The sequence below is a fragment of the Helianthus annuus genome, chromosome 16, assembly GCF_002127325.2.
Source record: "Helianthus annuus cultivar XRQ/B chromosome 16, HanXRQr2.0-SUNRISE, whole genome shotgun sequence".
Lineage (NCBI taxonomy): Eukaryota > Viridiplantae > Streptophyta > Magnoliopsida > Asterales > Asteraceae > Helianthus > Helianthus annuus.
The window spans coordinates 1,273,589-1,297,048 of record NC_035448.2 but is presented as its reverse complement, the minus strand read 5'-3'; the positions used below and the strand labels follow the sequence as shown (position 1 = coordinate 1,297,048).

Below are 23,460 nucleotides of genomic sequence, written 5' to 3'. Positions count from 1 at the left end.
GCATATAAATTTGAGGTAAAGTGATATGTTTTAAAAGATAAGGGACTAGGTGTGTAATTATGTTATAAAGTTTGATAAAAAAAAAGAAAGAAACCAGACTTTGAGCCTGGTGTGCGATCGAGAGAAGGGCCAGGGAACTCTTTCCCTCTCATAAACCCTAAGTCACTAAAATTCCATCAATTAAAGGTGAAATTAGCAAGGAATCGAATTCATGAGCTAGGAATTTTGATGTACTAAGTGTTCTTAACCCCAAGTAAGTGAAATTTCTTGATTTGGTGATGTTTGATTTTGTGGGTTTAGTAAAATTCGTGAATATAATGCATTAATTGGTATGATTGATGGTTGCTATGGTTGTTAAAACATCAAGAAATGCTAAATCTTGAATATGAGCATGGTTTAGGGCAAAACCTATTTGCATGACAAAAGATGGTTAAGAATTTGTGAAGTTCTACATGCTAATTAGGTTGGTGTTGGTGAAATTGTTAGGAGTAATTGATTTAGAACTATGTGCTCATGATTAGAATGGTAGATTTCAAAATAGTAGGATGTTTATGTTAATCAATGAGTGAACTATGGAAATTGTGCTTAAGATGCTTGTACATTGTGCATAAATTGTGGTACGCACGCCAGGTGCTTGATGAAATGCTTAGGTGAGCTTGATAGATGAGATTGTATGCAATGAATGGATGAATACGCATAGAAGGTGTTAATAAAGTAATTGATAGTGAACTAACTTGAATAATGTGCTTTAGATGGAATTCATATGAGAATTCGGGTTGAATGTATGTTTTGATCAAAATCATGCATTTTGGGGATTGTACCTTGTACTTGTATGGTGTGACGGCCATCATGGATTTGATTATTTGTCTAATGGTGATTAAGAGGTAAACGTGTACAAAATGTAAAAACTTGCTAGATAATTATACGACATACATGATGGTAAGTTGATTTGATTGTACTACGAATAATGTAGTAACGAATCTATGCCTTATGAATGTTAGTGGTGACCAATGAAGGTTAATGTGACATAGGAATAGAATGATTGATACATAGAATGATCATGTATACTAACAATGTTGAAATATGATGGAATGAAAGGATATGCGTCGTATTAGCAAGGGATCAAGCATGGAAAGCTAACGGGTCAAGAGGAGACAAGGAAGTGAATGCGAAAACGGACGCTCAAGGTAAGTGATTCCGTAATCACTTCTTAGTTTGTTTAAGTAATGTAGCATTTTAATTAATTAAACATGATGTTTAATGTCAAATATGGATTTAGTTGAATGAAATTGGTGAATTTTTCTAAGTAGACCAAACGGGTCAAAATGAGGTCTTATGATTATATCGAAAAGTTGTATAAGAAATGGCTACGGTAGTATAAACGGTTAATGGGTAGAATTGCACATAAGTACGCAATCCGGGAATCGGAGATGTGGTTTAATAGTCAAAAGACTCAGATGTGAGTTGGTTTAATAGATATTTATTTGCGCAAGTGGAGGTTTTAGTAGCAAGTTTGATACGTAGGTTTAAATGGAATGAATGAATTTAATGAATACCGGGTATCGGTTGCGTAAACCCCAAGTACGAAACTCTAGATAATATAAGAGTATTATGGATATAATGTTCATGTATGTTTTGGGTTAAAACAAAGGAGTGGTTTGATGAAAACATAAACGGGTCAAATAATTAGAAAATGGTTATTAAGCCGATAGCGTGTAAGTTAAGAATTTCCTTAATCCGGATATGGGATTTTAAGTTCATGTGATAGAATGTGAATTTACAAGCATGTAGGAAGAAACGTGAGGTTAAACGGACAATCAGGTTAAAAGTTATGCGAGTTTTAGTGGGCGTTTTGTATCTGCACCCGGAGTATGGAACGCCGGGTTTGGGAGTATGGAACGCCGGGCAGAAACCCAAACGCCCATGCTTCACTGTCAAACGCTGGTTCCATGTTAAAGTGAACGTCGGGGTGTTCCAAACAAGCCTAGATCACTTTCCTTGGGTTCCTTTGATGTGTGTAAAGCTCCATGTGATAGGTTTATGATCCGGAATCATCACGCAATCTTCCACCACTACCCTACATGTAAAAATGCATCAAAGTAACATGTCTCGATACAAATTCGATGCTAAAACATGTAAATATTAACCACTTAGGCGTACCAAAAACATATGCATCAGGTATGTATGTATGTATGTATGTATATATATGATTGTATGTAGATATGTAGGTGCGTATGATCAGACGTATGAATATATGAATGCACGAAGTAGGATTTATCGCCTATGAAAAGAATGGGACAGGTATGCATGTATACATGGTTTCAATACGTTTGAGTATGGACGTTACTAATGATGTGCTTGAGATTGGAATGTAATGCAGGAATGAGAACGCAGACTCTTGTAGAATTGAAGCCGAACCTTGAAGCCGAACTCGGAACAAAGGAATCCGAGAGGATAGTCGAATGAATCAAAGTTTATGTTGTCGAATGTTATATGATTTTTAATTTGTATCAGATTATTGTTGTATGACGTTGTCAATGACTAATGGTTAAGTTGTATGTGGTGTCCACAGGTACTACACGGATTTCTTCTACCACTATCGAAGATAAGCGGGCATAGATCGAGTCGAATAACAAGGGTTGTACGGAAAGAACGGTTACGTAGTCTTAATTTTGTAACGCATTAATTTGTAAAAAGGGAAGTGAATTTTGTAAGCTTCTTCTTGAATGTGTGTATTGTTATAAGATCGTAAAGAAATTTTAAAGCTATTTTTCCGCTGCGTTATCTTTAAGTTCTTACACGACGATCTTACAGGGAATTGTTCTTATTACGAACGGGTCATGCCCAAATTTTTCTTAAATAATAGTATGGTAATATTACTTTTCAGACTAAGAAATATGGGCGTTACAAGTTGGTATCAGAGCCCTTGTTTGAGTGAATCAAGCACGAGAAGATAAATGCTTGAACTCAAACATGTGTGCTCTTGTGATAAGGAACCCGTACAATCCATGACTCGATCAAAATCTAAAGGTAAAAATGGAATGGAAGCGTGTATGTATGCATTCATATGAGGAAACTAACGGTTTTTGTATGTGCAAGGTAAGCTTAAAAGTTTGAAAAGGATGATCCGTGAATGCAGAATAGGATGAACGCTAAGGCAGGCAAAGATGCAAATAGGCAAATTAACCCCAGGTACATGCTACTAATATATATGGGTACCGATGTTAAAAAGAAAAAGGAAGAGATCTCCTTGGGAGGGTAATTATTAAACGAAAGACAATGATGTGGTCTTGGGGAAGTTTTAGAAATATGCACGAAACTGAAACCCACTTCTCGGACATAAGGCGATGATTACACGAAGGCACGAAACTAGTGTGTGGATTGCGCACCTGGCCAGTACGCAAGAAGCATATGACGTTCGTGAGACCGTGGTAATTATCGCAGGTATGTCTGGTAGAACTGGGTAGCAGGTGGGCGTGCGGGGGAAATAGGTAGTAAGACTCTCGGGAAAATTGAGGATACTACGTAAGAGTAAAAAGTATAAGTGATAAGAATGAAGAATGTTGAATCCGTAAGAAAGTACGGATCAACAAGATATGAATGCAAAAATTTGAATCCGTGAGACGGATTCAAGGAATGAAGGATATGAATGATGCGAATCCCTTGCGGATTTGGTTATGATAGTGAAGGCTATAATAAGCTATGCAAGTCGACCGGTTCAAGTTGAACAAGTCGAGTAAGGATAAGGTACCATCCGTTTAGAACGGGTGGTCGTGAATGCGATAACGAATGTATGAAGTTCAATCCGTTATACGGATAGAACGAAAGATTTATGTTGAAAGCAATTAACCCGATGTTACCGGGTCGTAAGTGGTATGCTTGAATCTCATTATGAGAGTATATGCCGTTACCCACTTAATTGGGTAATCGAATGCGTAAAAGAAATGAAAGTATATAAGCGAAAGGAACCAAAATGTTGGTATTGTAAGCGAAATAAGTATTATGACTAACTCTTAAAACAGGAAGGGCAAGTGTTTGCAACAAAACATTGGAACAGAGAAGCGATGAGATCGTAAGCATGTCTGAATTGAAAAGGAGTACAAACATGTACTTCGATACGCATGTATATATATATAATAAGAAATAAGTGGCAGTTTGACCCTGAAAAGTCAAACTGCAGAAGCTGAGAAATAATTAAATTTCAAACCATGGGAGTACTAGAGAAGAGAGGAAATGTGTAGTGTACTACACCAAATGAGTTAAAGAATTACGAAATAATGGTTATGTATTTACCCGTCAAGAACGGGTCAAACAATGAGAATGATATATTAAGAAATGGCCATGTATTGACCCGTTATGAATAGGTCTAACACACTAATGCTTTAAAAGAATCTTGAAAGTATTAATATGTAAACAAGGTGAAGTAATAAACATCATGTTTAAATAAATTTGAATGAGATGTGATAATCCCCAATCTTATAATGAGTATGGCAGATATCAAAGTGTGATAAACCTATCAAGACCAGTGAAAGAATGCTCATGAGCGGAAGCTCATTACACGGATGAATGAGATCAATCCAGGGACGTTATAATTTGTAATGAAGTGGTCGGTTTGCTTTCGCGGGTCATGGCATTACGCAAAAAAAAAAAGTAAGGTTAGTGAATTGTTTCATATGTGAATTTAAGTATGAAGTTATGAATTGAATAAGTACTTCTGCACGAACTAGTGGTAACACAAAATATGATACGATAAGGAAGGATTGACTTTTCGAAGTTGACTAAGAATGAGTTTTAAATCTGGCTTAAGTAGTAGGCAGTCACGTACGAGTAAGAAGGTAGAAGTAAAACTCCAAGTATATACGAAATTACTAGAACTAATACTAACGGGGAATGTGGTGGCAAGTTCATATGAACTTCATTTTGCTTTTATGTAAATCATGGTATTAAACCCTTGGGTTTGCTTCTAGTTTGCACACTTTAGTTCTAGTACGATAATGTGATGAGTTGAAATTGTTATTTAACCTAAGAATGTACTGAGCATCATGTGACAGCAACAAGAGTAGGATGATGTTTAATCCTCGTGTCAAGTAGTCGTGTTGTAATGGCTAACAAGTCATCCAATGTTCATAGATTGAGTATGATAATATGTTGACCCCTCATATGGGTATGAAAGTAATTAGAAGGAATGTTAGTATTGGAATGTTAAGGTTTGTTCACGGTGAACAAAATGAAATAATGTATATAATATATGAATAGAATGAAACAAATCTAATTATGTTAAATAAGTAAGAATATGAATGCATTATGTTTAACTAGAAAGATAGGAAGAAGCCGTAAGCTCAGGCCTGTACGAACGACAATATACATTTTGAATGAATTATATGAATGAACCACTAGTGATGAGGTGTGCTAGGAACTAGCACTATAAAGAGAATACGATACTAATAAGAACTCCAGATCGAGTTCTTGAAGTTAGAAGGTCGTCACCGAGACGGGCTTGCGATCTAGTTGTTGAGGCGAAAGAAAAAGAAAGTTAATTTAAATGGAAATGAACCAGGTTTCGGGGACAAAACCATTTTTAAGGGGGGTAGACTTGTAACACCCCAAATTTCGTAGGACACGTTATAATGTTTAATCGCAATGAGGTAGCGAAAAGAAATGGTAAACATAAAATTTTACCATTATTAAGGTTTAGCAAAGTTAGCATATAAATGTGAGGTAAAGTGATATGTTTTAAAAGATAAGGGACTAGGTGTGTAATTATGTTATAAAGTTTGATAAAAAGAAAAAAAGAAAGAAACCAGACTTTGAGCCTGGTGTGCGATCGAGAGAAGGGCCAGGGAACTCTTTCCCTCTCATAAACCCTAAGTCACTAAAATTCCATCAATTAAAGGTGAAATTAGCAAGGAATCGAATTCATGAGCTAGGAATTTTGATGTACTAAGTGTTCTTAACCCCAAGTAAGTGAAATTTCTTGATTTGGTGATGTTTGATTTTGTGGGTTTAGTAAAATTCATGAATATAATGCATTAATTGGTATGATTGATGGTTGCTATGGTTGTTAAAACATCAAGAAATGCTAAATCTTGAATATGAGCATGGTTTAGGGCAAAACCCATTTGCATGACAAAAGATGGTTAAGAATTTGTGAAGTTCTACATGCTAATTAGGTTGGTGTTAGTGAAATTGTTAGGAGTAATTGATTTAGAACTATGTGCTCATGATTAGAATGGTAGATTTCAAAATAGTAGGATGTTTATGTTAATCAATGAGTGAACTATGGAAATTATGCTTAAGATGCTTGTACATTGTGCATAAATTGTGGTACGCACGCCAGGTGCTTGATGAAATGCTTAGGTGAGCTTGATAGATGAGATTGTATGCAATGAATGGATGAATACGCATAGAAGGTGTTAATAAAGTAATTGATAGTGAACTAACTTGAATAATGTGCTTTAGATGGAATTCATATGAGAATTCGGGTTGAATGTATGTTTTGATCAAAATCATGCATTTTGGGGATTGTACCTTGTACTTGTATGGTGTGACGGCCATCATGGATTTGATTATTTGTCTAATGGTGATTAAGAGGTAAACGTGTACAAAATGTAAAAACTTGCTAGATAATTATACGACATACATGATGGTAAGTTGATTTAATTGTACTACGAATAATGTAGTAACGAATCTATGCCTTATGAATGTTAGTGGTGACCAATGAAGGTTAATGTGACATAGGAATAGAATGATTGATACAGAGAATGATCATGTATACTAACAATGTTGAAATATGATGGAATGAAAGGATATGCGTCGTATTAGCAAGGGATCAAGCATGGAAAGCTAACGGGTCAAGAGGAGACAAGGAAGTGAATGCGAAAACGGACGCTCAAGGTAAGTGATTCCGTAATCACTTCTTAGTTTGTTTAAGTAATGTAGCATTTTAATTAATTAAACATGATGTTTAATGTCAAATATGGATTTAGTTGAATGAAATTGGTGAATTTTTCTAAGTAGACCAAACGGGTCAAAATGAGGTCTTATGATTATATCGAAAAGTTGTATAAGAAATGGCTACGGTAGTATAAACGGTTAATGGGTAGAATTGCACATAAGTACGCAATCCGGGAATCGGAGATGTGGTTTAATAGTCAAAAGACTCAGATGTGAGTTGGTTTAATAGATATTTATTTGCGCAAGTGGAGGTTTTAGTAGCAAGTTTGATACGTAGGTTTAAATGGAATGAATGAATTTAATGAATACCGGGTATCGGTTGCGTAAACCCCAAGTACGAAACTCTAGATAATATAAGAGTATTATGGATATAATGTTCATGTATGTTTTGGGTTAAAACAAAGGAGTGGTTTGATGAAAACATTAACGGGTCAAATAATTAGAAAATGGTTATTAAGCCGATAGCGTGTAAGTTAAGAATTTCCTTAATCCGGATATGGGATTTTAAGTTCATATGATAGAGTGTGAATTTACAAGCATGTAGGAAGAAACGTGAGGTTAAACGGACAATCGGGTTAAAAGTTATGCGAGTTTTAGTGGGCGTTTTGTATCTGCACCCGGAGTATGGAACGCCGGGTTTGGGAGTATGGAACGCCGGGCAGAAACCCAAACGCCCATGCTTCACTGTCAAACGCTGGTTCCATGTTAAAGTGAACGTCGGGGTGTTCCAAACAAGCCTAGATCACTTTCCTTGGGTTCCTTTGATGTGTGTAAAGCTCCATGTGATAGGTTTATGATCCGGAATCATCACGCAATCTTCCACCACTACCCTACATGTAAAAATGCATCAAAGTAACATGTCTCGATACAAATTCGATGCTAAAACATGTAAATATTAACCACTTAGGCGTACAAAAAACATATGCATCAGGTATGTACGTATGTATGTATGTATATATATGATTGTATGTAGATATGTAGGTGCGTATGATCAGACGTATGTATATATGAATGCACGAAGTAGGATTTATCGCCTATGAAAAGAATGGGACAGGTATGCATGTATACATGGTTTCAATACGTTTGAGTATGGACGTTACTAATGATGTGCTTGAGATTGGAATGTAATGCAGGAATGAGAACGTCAGACTCTTGTAGAATTGAAGCCGAACCTTGAAGCCGAACTCGGAACAAAGGAATCCGAGAGGATAGTCGAATGAATCAAAGTTTATGTTGTCGAATGTTATATGATTTTTAATTTGTATCAGATTATTGTTGTATGACGTTGTCAATGACTAATGGTTAAGTTGTATGTGGTGTCCACAGGTACTACACGGATTTCTTCTACCACTATCGAAGATAAGCGGGCATAGATCGAGTCGAATAACAAGGGTTGTACGGAAAGAACGGTTACGTAGTCTTAATTTTGTAACGCATTAGTTTGTAAAAAGGGAAGTGAATTTTGTAAGCTTCTTCTTGAATGTGTGTATTGTTATAAGATCGTAAAGAAATTTTAAAGCTATTTTTCCGCTGCGTTATCTTTAAGTTCTTACACGACGATCTTACAGGGAATTGTTCTTATTACGAACGGGTCATGCCCAAATTTTTCTTAAATAATAGTATGGTAATATTACTTTTCGGACTAAGAAATATGGGCGTTACATTTCGAATGTCAAAGTCCAAGTCAACCTTGACTTTCTATAGTCTATTTTCAGTTTTAGTTGTATTATGTGGAGTAAGTGTTGTAATCAGGAAGGGTTGAAGTAATCGAATGTTTTATTATCGCGAGCCGATTTACGACTGTGAATAGTAGGGAGTAACAATGCGATAAAGTTAACTAATCTACAATCAAACCGATCTAACCACCATCGAACTCGAGACTCGAACTATGCGAATTTGGTGTTATATTACTTGTGTGTGTGCCTTATGTGTTACCTGTGCGTGTTTATTTTATGTTTGGTGTGTTACTCAATCGAATCAATCGAAACTCGAATCGAAACTTGAAACTCAAGTCAAATACAATCGAAATCGAATTATAACGAATGGTAACGTAAGGATAGGGTAAAGCATAGATGATTGTATGTTAGATATAGTGGTTGGGATTAAAAGTAATTTGAATGGGAAACTCTATCGTACTCGATCGAAACCGAAATATCGCAAACCGTCGCCCGAACCCTCAAACAAGGCTGTTGATCGATCAGGCTATCAGCCGATGGAACAGCCCAGCCGATCGAACAGGCTGTTCGATCGAGCAGGCTGTCCGATCGGGGAAGCCTAGCCGATCGGCCAGCCCTTTCCTCTTTTGGAGCCTATAAATAGGGCTGTCATTGTCACTCTTTACCACTTTTGGAAAGTTCTGACAGACCAGCTCGTGCTCCTCCTTTTTCCTCAGATTTCTTCCGATTTCGGTAAGTTTCCAACCTAAATCTTGTACTTTCTTAATCAAAACGTGCTCCTACACCTTTCTATCTTTCAAATCTTGATTTCTAACAGTGAAATCATCAAGATCTAAGCATTCTAGGGTGATGTCATCATGGTGCTCTTCAAGAACATCATGTTTTGGCCTCAATCCACCATGAATAGCTCGGATCTAACCGATTTTCACATAAACAAGTCAAGATCTATTAGAGATCTGAACATTTACATGATGTAAAGGATTGAAAGGAGGATTTCCAACTTTCTTTCAACTCTTTTACACTCAATGCCTTCAAACCGGTAGAAACGGAGCTTGAGCCAACTCACTGATCATTCCAATGGTTGTGTGGTTCAAGATCCGGGTTCTATCTACGAGGTTCACCGACTTCGGGCTAAACGTTAAACCGACGTTCCGAACCGTTCACCGGCCGGACTTGGGTGATTCCTGTCCGAGCAGGAGAAACAAGTAAGAACTAAAGTGTCATAGTTCAACTCATTGTCAAACTACCTCAATATAGCGTCAAATAATCAGAACAACCAAGTGTTAGACGAACAGGCCGACCAGGTCAGGATGCTGACCGAACAGTTAGGCTGTTCGAACGAACAACCCAACCGATCGGACATGTCAGCCGATCGACCAGGCCAGCCGATCGGCTAGCATGTGGCCCCGCACTTTGACAAATTCATGAAGTATGGTATTGAACGAGGTGAGATCGAACGAGCTGTTAGGTAACATTACTCATCGGATCATGAGATACTATGCTTCAACACTTAATCGATTGGGGTGCCACCCGATCGGACATGCTATCAGAACGAACAGGCTGTTCGATCGGATATGCTGCTCGATCGAGTGACAACCTGATGAGGACTACTACTGAAGTTCCCAACCGATCGGATAAGCCGACCGATCGAACAGACCGTTCGATCGATCGACCTGAAAGGTAAGAACACTTCAGTGATCTCAAATGCTACAACAAAAACTTCAAAAGTTCAAACCATCATACACAAAAACATCTCACCCAAAGGAAGAAACAATCCACTCGAACAGTCCAGCCGATCGAGCCTGCCGGGCGATCGAGCAGGCTGTCCGAAAGAATTGTCTGGCCGAACGAACAACCCACTCGATCGAGCCAACTGTTCGATCGACCAGGCTGTTCGACCCGCTTACACTTGTTTCCATTATTCGCGTTATTCATCTTTATGCTATCGAACTGTTCAGGCTAAACCTACTCTCAAGCGCTCCCTTCAATCCATCAATCAACCGTTGTGAGTATACTCGATCCCTTTTTGCTTTTAGCACTTTTGGGTGTTACATACGTTACTTATCAAAATCACTATCGAACGCACTACTCAATTATTTGAACGCTAACCGATTCGCATGTATTACGTGACTAAATGAATGCTTGTTGATTGTGTTTACACGTGGAATGTTGTCTACCTGCCTTAAGGACGTAGTACTATAGTTTGGACTCAGCACCCGTTCACACGGGGGTTGTTAAGGACAATTACTTGCATGGATTACGGTGGTAATCATGTATTGCGAACCGTCTCGGACAGTCAACCCGCAGTCATTGGTATCGATAGATCCATGTCGATAATTAACATGCTTCGTTTTCCTCTGTGTACGTGCTGGTTATGCGTAAACTATTCGAACTCTATATGTTGTATCAAACTTGTATGCTCACCTTTACATTTATGTATTGACTGTATTTTAACGTATGTGACAGGTGCTTAAGATGTTTGCTTGCTAGGAAAGCGAGGCTAGAATAAAGCTCTAGAGGCCCCCAACAAATAGTTGTCTGTCAGGAAAGAGCAAATAGAGCATAGTTGTCTGTAGATCTTGTCGGGCTGGGTCTTTAGGAGCCTTTGAACAATATTTATGTTTTGTATTAAATTAAACCTGAGTTGTCGGAACAGAATTACTTGTTTGGATGTTATCTGTAATAATGTATTTGTTTATTCGGGATACGGTATGGGACGTATCTTTAACTGGATTATATAGATAGTTGTTATGGAAACTTCTGGACAATCTGTTTCGCTCAGTGCCATGCCCCGATGATTCCGCCATCGGTTGGGGTGTGACACTTGGGTTTCCGGCACGAACTCCTCATCGGAGTCATCTTGTACGTCTCTCGGTGATTATGACATTGGGGTTTGAAAAGGTCTCGGTGATAGTGAGCTTGGGGTTTGAAAAGCAAACGGGTCAAAAGCATTTTAGGCTTCTAGGGAGTAATCATAATAACCGGGTCGAGTCATCGTCGGATCGTGTTGCATCCAATTTTGGATGGGTTGGGTATCATAACCGAAAGGTTGATGCATGGGTTGGTTAAAATAAAATGGAAGTTGGGTTTGATTCGCAAACCCAAGGTGCGGATGAAACGAGACATTAGAACCACCCGAACCACGTTTATCTTGAGCCCTTGATTTCGAACCGGACTCTACCATTTTTTTCTTGCCTTCACCCTTGTTTGTGTCACACCCCAACCGATGACGGAATCATCGGGGCGCGGCACTGAGCGAAACAGATTGTTCAGAAGTTTCCACAACAACTATCATACAATTCAGTTATATAACACGTCCCATACCGTGTCCCAAATAATTACAAGTTATCATAGAATCAACTAAACAATGTGGGAACTGTTCCGACAACTCAGATTCTTAATTATTACAGACCGAATTTAAATATTGTTTTAAGACTTCTAGACGGCTAACGGTAGATCTTACTGACTACAGGTGCCAGTACAAGATCTACAGAGAACTATGGCCCTGGAGCAGGTATGTGGATACTGTCCTAAGGTCACAGGCTCCTAGAAGCTTATTATTGCCTCGCTTCCCTAGCACGCTAGTAGCTTAAACACCTGTCACATACGTTAAAATAAAAGTCAATACATATAATGTAAAGGTGAGTACACAAGTTTGATATAGCATATAAAGTTCGAAAAGTTTACGCATAACCAAGCACGTACACAAGGGCAAACGATGCATGTAAATTATCAACATGGGACCATCGATACCAACGACTTCGAGTTGACTGTCCGAGACAGTTCGCAATACATGATTACCACTGTAATCCATGCAAGTAATTGTCCTTAGCAACCCCCGTGTGAACGGGTGCTGAGTCCAAACTATAGTACTACGTTGCTAAAGCAGGCAGATAGCACTCCACGTGTAAACATAATAAACAGCAATCATTTAGTCAAGTAATACATGCAAGTAGGTTAGCGTTCAAATAGTTTGTGTCGTTTGTGAATTTGATAGATTACGTATGTAACACCCAAAAGTGCTGAAAGCAAAAAGGGATCGAGTATACTCACAGTGGTTGGTTGTGGATTGAAAGGAGCACTGAGAATATGTTAGCCTGAATAGTTCGATAACAATACAATGAGTAATGCGGAAAAAAGTGAACAGTGGAAACTGGATCGGATAGACCGTTCGATCGGACGGCTGTTCGATCGAGTGGGCTGTTCGATTGGGTTAAAGTCCGTTCGAACGTCCCGTTCGATCGGCCGGCTGGCTCGATCGGCTGGTTCTTTCAAGTGGATTGTTTCTTCCTTTGATGTGAAGGATGTGTTTGTGTATGATGGTTTGTATTTTTGAAGTTTTTGCAGCATTACCTTTCAAGTTGGCCGATCGAACAGTCCGTTCGATCGGTTGGTCCAACCGATCGGTTAGCATTGCACACTTGGCAAATTGTCACTCGATCGGGTGGCATGCTCGATCGGGTGACATTCCAATGTTTCGAAGAGGTTTAGCGTTGAAGTGTAGTATCTCATGATTCGATGAGTAATGTTTACAATCGAGTGGCTCGATCGATCAAACAGAACCCTGTCAATACTACACCTCATGAGTTTGTGGGCCCAGATGCTAGTCGATCGATTAGCCTAGTCGATCGGCTGGCGTAGTCGTTCGGTTGGGCTGTTCGTTCGAATAGCCTAACCGTTCGGCCAGCCCCTGACCTGGTTAGTCCATCACCTAGCACTTGGTTATTTCCCGTTATTTTATTGATGTTTTAAAGATAGTTTGACCACAAGTTGAACCACCAAAATCCTCAGCCTTTACTTTACTCACTGACTCGGCTGGAATCACCCAAGCTCGGTCAGAGAGCGTTCAAGGACCTAAGTTTAACGTTTAACTCGTAATCGGTAATCTCGTGGTGAAGTCCGAATCTTGAACCATGTGTTTGTTTAGAATGATTTATAGGTCGGTTCAAGCTTCGTTTTCGCCGGTTTGAGTGTAAAAGAGTTGAAAGATTGGTGAAAACCGTCTTTCAATCCTTTTCCACCGTGAAATGTTAAGATCTTTGGAAGATTTTAGGTTGTTTATGTGGAAATCGGTTAGATTCAAGCTATTCAGGTCGGATTGATGTCAATCTTAGTGTTCTTCAAGAACACCATGATGACATCACCCAAGAATGCTTAGATCCTTGTGATTTCACGGTTGGAATTCAGATTTTGAAAGATAGAAAGATGGAGAATCGATCAAGGATCAAAAACGTACAAAGATTGGAGTAAAATACTTACAGGTTTGAGAGAAATCTGAGAAATGGCGAGAATAGAAGGCTGGTCGGTCAGAGCTTTTCCAAAAGTGGAAAGCTTGACAAGGACAGCCCTATTTATAGGCTTCCAAAAGTGGAAAGGGGTTAGCTGATCGAACAGCATCCCTGATCGAGCGGCTGCCCGATCGAACAACCTGTTCGATCGGCTAGCCTGTTCGATCAGATTGCCCTGTCCGATCGGCTTGCCTGGTTTTGAGTGTTTCGCGACGATTTTTGATATTTCGATTTCGATAGATTGAGGAGTAGAGTAGGATAGAGTTTCTATTCAAATTACTTTCAGTCCCAATTACTATATCTAACATACAAGCATCCTTACAACCTATTTTCAAAGTCGGTTTCGATTGTGTTTGATTATCCTTCGAGTCTCGATTGATTTGATTGATTCACCACACTCTTTAACATAAAAGTAACATGCACAAGTAACACGTAAGGCACACATACACGTATAAAAGCATTAAAATTATCCACACTTGAGTTCGATGATTGATTTGTTTAGCTTGATTATTGATTGACTAGCTTTATTGCATTGTTACTTCCTATCATTCACAGTCGGTCGTTGATTCACAGTTCGATTATCGGTCGACTAGTTTGATTATACAACACTTACTCCACATAATATGAAAATCAAAATGAAACTAAAATAAAATTAATCTTTATTGATCTTTAATTCCAATAACAGTCAACTCTTGACTTTGACTTTGACTTTTGGGAAAACACGGGGTGTTACAGTCTCCCCTCCTTTAGGGAATTTCGTCCCGAAATTAGGCCGAGAACCGTACATCGCCGTGTGATTTTACCAATTTGATGCTTCAGATCTATCTGAACAACTGCGGGTACTTGGCCTTCATGTCACTTTCGAGTTCCCAAGTGAACTCCGCGCCTCGTTTGCCCTCCCATCGTACTTTTACAATAGGAATGCGAGAGCGTCTGAGTTGCTTGGTCTGTCGGTCCATGATTTCGACGGGCTTTTCCACGAAGTGTAGCGTCTCATTGACCTGAAGATCGTCGAGTGGTATTATTGCGTCGTGGTCGGCTACGCATTTCCGAAGGTTTGAAATATGGAAAGTCGGGTGGACATTGCTGAGTTCCTCCGGTAATTCGAGTTTGTAGGCAACTTTACCGATCCTTTCCAGAATCTTAAAAGGTCCAACAAATCGAGGCGCAAGTTTCCCTCTTTTGCCGAATCGGACTACTCCCTTCCAAGGTGATACCTTTAAGAGTACGTAGTCGCCAACTGCAAATTCGCGGGGCTTGCGTCATTTATCGGCGCACATCTTTTGTCTGTCCCGGGCCTTCACCAAGTTTTCCCTTATCTGGTGGATCTTGTCAGTCGTTTCTTGCAGAATCTCGGGCCCAGTCAATTGTGAATGACCGACCTCGTGCCATACAATAGGCGAGCGACATCTCCTACCATACAAGGCTTCGAAAGGTGCCATTTCGATGCTGGAGTGATAGCTATTATTGTACGAAAATTCGACCAACGGTAGGTGTTTGCTCCAACTACCACCAAAATCGATAACACACGCACGGAGCATGTCTTCAATAGTACGGATCGTTCTTTCAGTCTGCCCGTCGGTTTGCGGGTGGAATGCGGTACTCAAATTCAGCGTCGTACCAAGAGCTGCTTGAAAAGTTTCCCACAATCTTGATGTAAACCGAGCATCGCGATCAGAAATGATGTCTCGAGGCGTACCATGATTCTTAATGATCTCGTCGGTGTAGATTTGGGCTAACTTGGCCACCTTATAGTCTTCTCGTATTGGCAGAAAGTGGGCTGATTTGGTTAGACGGTCGACTATAACCCAAATACTGTCGTGACCTGATGGCGTGGTCGGAAGCTTAGTTATGAAATCCATAGCTATGCTTTCCCACTTCCATACGGGTATCGGCGGTTGTTCGAGTAAGCCTGAAGGTCTTTGGTGTTCAGCCTTGACTCTTGCACAAGTTAAACAGCTACCAACATATAGAGCAATATCCCTTTTCATCCCAGGCCACCAGTACTTGTAGCGAAGGTCCTGGTACATTTTGTCCGCACCGGGATGAATGGAATATCGGGATTTGTGGGTTTCGTTCATGATGATCTTTCGCAAATCTGTCCTCCTCGGAACCCAGATTCGGTCCAGATAATAGAATATCCCGTTGGCTTTGCTCACGAGCTGAGTTCCATCGTGATAGATTCGTTCTTTCTTCAATGTACGCTCGTTAAAGCAAGCGTGTTGTGCTTCGCGGATGAGAGCTTCGAGGTTATACTGAGCCTGGATGTTTCGAACACCTATCACGTAATTCTTTCTGCTGAGGGCGTCTGCAACTACATTCGCCTTGCCTGGGTGATAACGGATCTCACAGTCGTAATCGTTGAGAAGTTCTACCCATCGGCGTTGACGCATATTGAGTTCTCTCTGGTTAAAGATATGTTGTAGGCTCTTGTGATCGGTGAAGATCGTACACCTTGTACCATACAGGTAGTGTCGCCAAATCTTTAAGGCAAAGACAACTGCGCCTAGCTCAAGGTCATGGGTTGTATAGTTCTTCTCGTGGATTTTGAGCTGTCGAGATGCGTAAGCTATAACCTTGTCTCGTTGCATGAGAACACAGCCAAGTCCAAGGTTTGAAGCATCACAATAGACAACGAAGTCATCGCTTCCGTCCGGCAGTGTAAGAACTGGTGCATGGCACAGCATGTGTTTGAGGGTTTGGAAAGCAGTCTCCTGCGCGGTTCCCCACACAAAAGGCTTGTCTTTATGAGTAAGGGAGGTAAGCGGTACAGCAATCTTTGAGAACCCTTCGATGAATCGCCGGTAGTAACCTGCTAATCCGAGAAAGGAGCGAACTTCTGACGGATTCTTTGGCGTAACCCATCCCTTGACTGCCTCAATCTTTGCAGGATCAACGTGTATACCCCGACTATTCACAATGTGACCCAGAAATTGAACCTCCTCCAACCAGAACTCACACTTGGAGAATTTGGCGTAGAGTTGGTTTCCCTGAAGCAACTCGAGAACCAATCGCAAATGCTGCGCATGTTCGGCCCTCGATCTGGAATAGATCAGGACATCGTCGATAAATACAATGACGAAACGGTCTAAGAACGGTTTACACACGCGATTCATCAGATCCATGAAGACCGCGGGTGCGTTGGTCAAACCAAAAGGCATGACAACAAATTCGTAGTGGCCGTATCGGGTTCGAAAAGCGGTTTTGGGTATGTCTTCCTCTTGAATCCGCAACTGATGGTAGCCTGAACGTAGATCAATCTTGGAGAAACACTGAGCACCTTGTAATTGGTCAAACAGATCATCGATTCTTGGTAAGGGGTATCGGTTCTTGATGGTCAGCTTGTTCAATTCCCGGTAATCGATGCACATTCGGAACGACCCGTCCTTCTTTTTGACGAAAAGGACTGGTGCGCCCCATGGAGAAGTGCTCGGGCGAATGAAGCCTTTTTCAAGTAACTCTTGGAGTTGGTTTGAGAGTTCTCGCATCTCAGATGGAGCGAGTCGATACGGAGCTTTGGCCACTGGGTTGGCTCCTGGAATAAGGTCGATTCGAAAGTCGATATCCCGACTTGGAGGTAATCCAGGAAGATCATCAGGGAACACCTGAGGAAATTCTCGGACAACGGGAACATCCTTGACTTCAACTTTCCTTTTCTTGTCCGTCTCTGCTACAACAATGTTGGCCAAGAAGGCTCGATATTCCTTGCGGAGATATTTGCGAGCTTGAAGACATGACATGAGCTTGAGATCTTTTGCAGTAGTTTCACCATAAACACATAGAATATCACCACTAGCTAGCACAAAACGAATCATCTTATCGGAACACACAACTTCAGCATGGTTTTCACGAAGAAAGTCCATGCCTACTATGACATCGAAACTTCCAAGCTGCATTGGAATGAGATTAATCGGAAATATATGATTGTTGAGCTCGAGAGTACAATCACGGAGCACATAATTGACAGCAATGGTTCTTCCGGTAGCGACTTCTACTTCAAAGGGTGACGAAAGATAAGAGCGCTTACGTCTAAGAAGCTTCTCAAATTCAAATGACACAAAGCAGTTATCGGCTCCAGTATCAAACAAACATGATGCATATATACCATTCACAAGGAACATACCATTGACCACGTTGTTATCAGCTTGAGCCTGGCGTGCGTTGATGTTGAAAGTTCTGGCGTGAGCGGCTTGTTGTTGAGGCTGTTGTTGTTGCTGGGGTTGTTGGGCTTCTTGTTTCACCACTCTGTTCGGGCACCGGTTTGCGAAGTGGTTAGGGTCACCACATGCAAAGCAGGTCCGAACATTGTTTGCCGGGGCCTGTGCAGCTTGAGGAGCTTGAGGAGCAGGTAGCAGGGCTTGGTTAACAGCGGCTTGAGCTTGCGTTTGACGAGGACCATAGCGGCAATTCGCAGTGAAATGCCCGTAAACGTTGCAGTGGGCACAGTAACGGCAGGTCACACCCACCGGGTGATGATAAGAACATGTAGCACAGAGTGGGCGGGGGCCGGTGTACGCACGCTTAGCCGGCGGCGCATTGATCACTGGCGCAGTGCGCTGTGGTTGTTGCTGTTGTGGCGGTACTGACTGAAGAGGAGCAGCATTGGTTGCGGTGGCGCAACTCTTGTTCTTCTTTCTTCTTCTCGAGGACTTGGAGGCTTGAGCAGCAGGGTTGTCGGTTGATGCGGCAGTAACTTGATGCAACGACTTGGATGGCTTATCCCAGACACCAGCCTTAACTCGCTTGTCGTTAATCTCGGCAGCGAGTAGGTAAGTTTCCTCGATTGATGCGGGTTTGGCGGCGAACACAAAATCTGCAACACAATCCGGAAGAGCACGGATGTATTTCTTGATGGTCATCTCGGGAGTCTTGACCTGGTCTGGACAGATAATGCTCAGTTGTTTGAAACGGGCGGTGAGACCAGCGTTGTCGCCCTCCTTCTGCTTGATGGTCCAGAACTCATCCTCCAACTTTTGGCGTTCGTGGGGAGGACAGAACTCGTCCAGCATGATAGCCTTCAGTTCCTCCCACGTCAGCTCGTAGGCAGCGTCGTTCCCGCGCTTATTCCTTTCGGCTGTCCACCAGTCCAATGCCCGCGACTGGAAGACACCGGTAGCATTGAGAGTTCGAAGATGATCCGGGCATCCGCTTTGACGAAGGGTAACTTCCACAGAGTCAAACCAGTGAAATAAGCCTGTAGGGCCCTCTTCACCGGTGAACTCCTTCGGTCCACACGCCTTAAATTGCTTGAAACTGAACGGAGCTTTGCTGGATTCAGTGAGGGTTCGGGATTCTTCCGACGACTTGCTTGTGTTTTCGTACACCTCACTGACAGCTTTCGCTACAGACCTTGAGATGAGCTTGGCGAGACGTCGGTCTCTCTTTTCCTGACGGGAAAGGTTTCGGCGAGTTCTTGATGATGACGACATGGTCTGCAATAGACATCGCCATAGGGCTCAACACAACGAATTCGAATCTCGCACGTCTTAGTTTACTAAAGCTTAGAATCACGTCGCATCTCACGTCACGTAACACATATAAACACATAAGCTCACAATCATAGAGGCACATAAGCACAGAAGCAATTAGAGCACATAAGCAATTAAGCAAATAGAGCACTTAATTTCCTAAACACGTACGCAATTTTATCACAGAGGCTGTCAGAAAACAGAAACCTATAACCACAAGTCGAGTGTCGTTCGTTTTGCATATCGGATAGCATCACATTGTATCGTTTAACTTAGTCGTATAGCGTAGCATAGCACACTGGTTTCGTTTAGATCACATCAACAGGGATTTGAATCGGGATAGGATAGCAACAAAAGTCACGCAGATTGATAACAAATGGAGCAATCAACGAATCTTAAAACACGTAAACAGGTAAATCATATAAAATCATCAAAGCAACACTCAAAATCGGAAAATGGATTGTCTGCGGCTACTAGACTTTGACTAACCATGGCAATTTAACTATTCACAGTTGACTTGTCGTCACTTTCGACTCTAGGGGACATGTTTCTGCCTCGATTCTTGGGCATTATGCATGCGCATTCTAGGCCATACTCGTGAGTTCAGGTCATTGGAGTCCGTCAATTGCCTTGGCGAGATAAAATAAAGTTGGAATAACTGCCAAGGTTAGGGTTTCACCCCTAGCTCAGCAATTTCTTCCTTGTTTTAAGAAGAAATTTAGAGGAAAGTTTTCATCAAATTACGGGTTTCAGCCCTGATTTGGTATAATTCTCCCCCGTTTGTTGATAGAAATTTGCACAAAGTAATTGGCAAAATTTGTAATTTAGGCAGGAATTCGCGGGTTTCACTCCTAATCCCGTCCAAACTACAAAATTTGGCTCGGAGTTCGGATGTAATGATAGAATAGAAGGAAACAACATAAAATAAGCACATAAACTTGGTCTCTTGGTTCCTAGCTATAGTCTAGGTCTCTAAGACAGCGATCCGGACTAGATCGTGTCTAACCTAATTCCCTATAGTTATGGCTCTGATACCAATCTGTCACACCCCAACCGATGGCGGAATCATCGGGGCGCGGCACTGAGCGAAACAGATTGTTCAGAAGTTTCCACAACAACTATCATACAATTCAGTTATATAACACGTCCCATACCGTGTCCCAAATAATTACAAGTTATCATAGAATCAACTAAACAATGTGGGAACTGTTCCGACAACTCAGATTCTTAATTATTACAGACCGAATTTAAATATTGTTTTAAGACTTCTAGACGGCTAACGGTAGATCTTACTGACTACAGGTGCCAGTACAAGATCTACAGAGAACTATGGCCCTGGAGCAGGTATGTGGATACTGTCCTAAGGTCACAGGCTCCTAGAAGCTTATTATTGCCTCGCTTCCCTAGCACGCTAGTAGCTTAAACACCTGTCACATACGTTAAAATAAAAGTCAATACATATAATGTAAAGGTGAGTACACAAGTTTGATATAGCATATAAAGTTCGAAAAGTTTACGCATAACCAAGCACGTACACAAGGGCAAACGATGCATGTAAATTATCAACATGGGACCATCGATACCAACGACTTCGAGTTGACTGTCCGAGACAGTTCGCAATACATGATTACCACTGTAATCCATGCAAGTAATTGTCCTTAGCAACCCCCGTGTGAACGGGTGCTGAGTCCAAACTATAGTACTACGTTGCTAAAGCAGGCAGATAGCACTCCACGTGTAAACATAATAAACAGCAATCATTTAGTCAAGTAATACATGCAAGTAGGTTAGCGTTCAAATAGTTTGTGTCGTTTGTGAATTTGATAGATTACGTATGTAACACCCAAAAGTGCTGAAAGCAAAAAGGGATCGAGTATACTCACAGTGGTTGGTTGTGGATTGAAAGGAGCACTGAGAATATGTTAGCCTGAATAGTTCGATAACAATACAATGAGTAATGCGGAAAAAAGTGAACAGTGGAAACTGGATCGGATAGACCGTTCGATCGGACGGCTGTTCGATCGAGTGGGCTGTTCGATTGGGTTAAAGTCCGTTCGAACGTCCCGTTCGATCGGCCGGCTGGCTCGATCGGCTGGTTCTTTCAAGTGGATTGTTTCTTCCTTTGATGTGAAGGATGTGTTTGTGTATGATGGTTTGTATTTTTGAAGTTTTTGCAGCATTACCTTTCAAGTTGGCCGATCGAACAGTCCGTTCGATCGGTTGGTCCAACCGATCGGTTAGCATTGCACACTTGGCAAATTGTCACTCGATCGGGTGGCATGCTCGATCGGGTGACATTCCAATGTTTCGAAGAGGTTTAGCGTTGAAGTGTAGTATCTCATGATTCGATGAGTAATGTTTACAATCGAGTGGCTCGATCGATCGAACAGAACCCTGTCAATACTACACCTCATGAGTTTGTGGGCCCAGATGCTAGTCGATCGATTAGCCTAGTCGATCGGCTGGCGTAGTCGTTCGGTTGGGCTGTTCGTTCGAATAGCCTAACCGTTCGGCCAGCCCCTGACCTGGTTAGTCCATCACCTAGCACTTGGTTATTTCCCGTTATTTTATTGATGTTTTAAAGATAGTTTGACCACAAGTTGAACCACCAAAATCCTCAGCCTTTACTTTACTCACTGACTCGGCTGGAATCACCCAAGCTCGGTCAGAGAGCGTTCAAGGACCTAAGTTTAACGTTTAACTCGTAATCGGTAATCTCGTGGTGAAGTCCGAATCTTGAACCATGTGTTTGTTTAGAATGATTTATAGGTCGGTTCAAGCTTCGTTTTCGCCGGTTTGAGTGTAAAAGAGTTGAAAGATTGGTGAAAACCGTCTTTCAATCCTTTTCCACCGTGAAATGTTAAGATCTTTGGAAGATTTTAGGTTGTTTATGTGGAAATCGGTTAGATTCAAGCTATTCAGGTCGGATTGATGTCAATCTTAGTGTTCTTCAAGAACACCATGATGACATCACCCAAGAATGCTTAGATCCTTGTGATTTCACGGTTGGAATTCAGATTTTGAAAGATAGAAAGATGGAGAATCGATCAAGGATCAAAAACGTACAAAGATTGGAGTAAAATACTTACAGGTTTGAGAGAAATCTGAGAAATGGCGAGAATAGAAGGCTGGTCGGTCAGAGCTTTTCCAAAAGTGGAAAGCTTGACAAGGACAGCCCTATTTATAGGCTTCCAAAAGTGGAAAGGGGTTAGCTGATCGAACAGCATCCCTGATCGAGCGGCTGCCCGATCGAACAACCTGTTCGATCGGCTAGCCTGTTCGATCAGATTGCCCTGTCCGATCGGCTTGCCTGGTTTTGAGTGTTTCGCGACGATTTTTGATATTTCGATTTCGATAGATTGAGGAGTAGAGTAGGATAGAGTTTCTATTCAAATTACTTTCAGTCCCAATTACTATATCTAACATACAAGCATCCTTACAACCTATTTTCAAAGTCGGTTTCGATTGTGTTTGATTATCCTTCGAGTCTCGATTGATTTGATTGATTCACCACACTCTTTAACATAAAAGTAACATGCACAAGTAACACGTAAGGCACACATACACGTATAAAAGCATTAAAATTATCCACACTTGAGTTCGATGATTGATTTGTTTAGCTTGATTATTGATTGACTAGCTTTATTGCATTGTTACTTCCTATCATTCACAGTCGGTCGTTGATTCACAGTTCGATTATCGGTCGACTAGTTTGATTATACAACACTTACTCCACATAATATGAAAATCAAAATGAAACTAAAATAAAATTAATCTTTATTGATCTTTAATTCCAATAACAGTCAACTCTTGACTTTGACTTTGACTTTTGGGAAAACACGGGGTGTTACAGTTTGAGCCTTCCATTTTTTGAAAAGATTAAAAAAAAAAAAGAGAGTGGAATGTAGTAAAATTGGATGAGATTGATGTTTGGTGAAAATGGATTTGAAAAAGATAATTTATAAAAGGTAAAAATGATTTTTTTTTAATAAACCAACGGCATTATAGCCGTTTGAACCTCGTTCCCCGCGTCGACATGCAACCCCCGATTCATGTGTTTGTCGGCAACGGCAA

At 41.0% G+C, this 23,460-nt stretch overlaps 1 long non-coding RNA gene across 4 annotated transcripts; it reads left to right on the top strand.

The window, feature by feature from the left end:
- The first annotated feature begins 85 nt into the window (after window positions 1-85).
- Window positions 86-8,476, top strand: LOC118488408. 4 transcript variants are annotated; one of them, XR_004884629.1, is made up of 4 exons: window positions 88-253; window positions 1,099-3,192; window positions 4,495-4,650; window positions 6,806-8,476. It is a non-coding gene; the product is annotated as an uncharacterized LOC118488408 (long non-coding RNA). The 4 variants fall into 4 exon arrangements; XR_004884628.1 differs by having other exon boundaries at window positions 4,495-4,655; XR_004884627.1 differs by having other exon boundaries at window positions 86-253; window positions 1,099-4,650.
- Window positions 8,477-23,460: the final 14,984 nt, after the last annotated feature.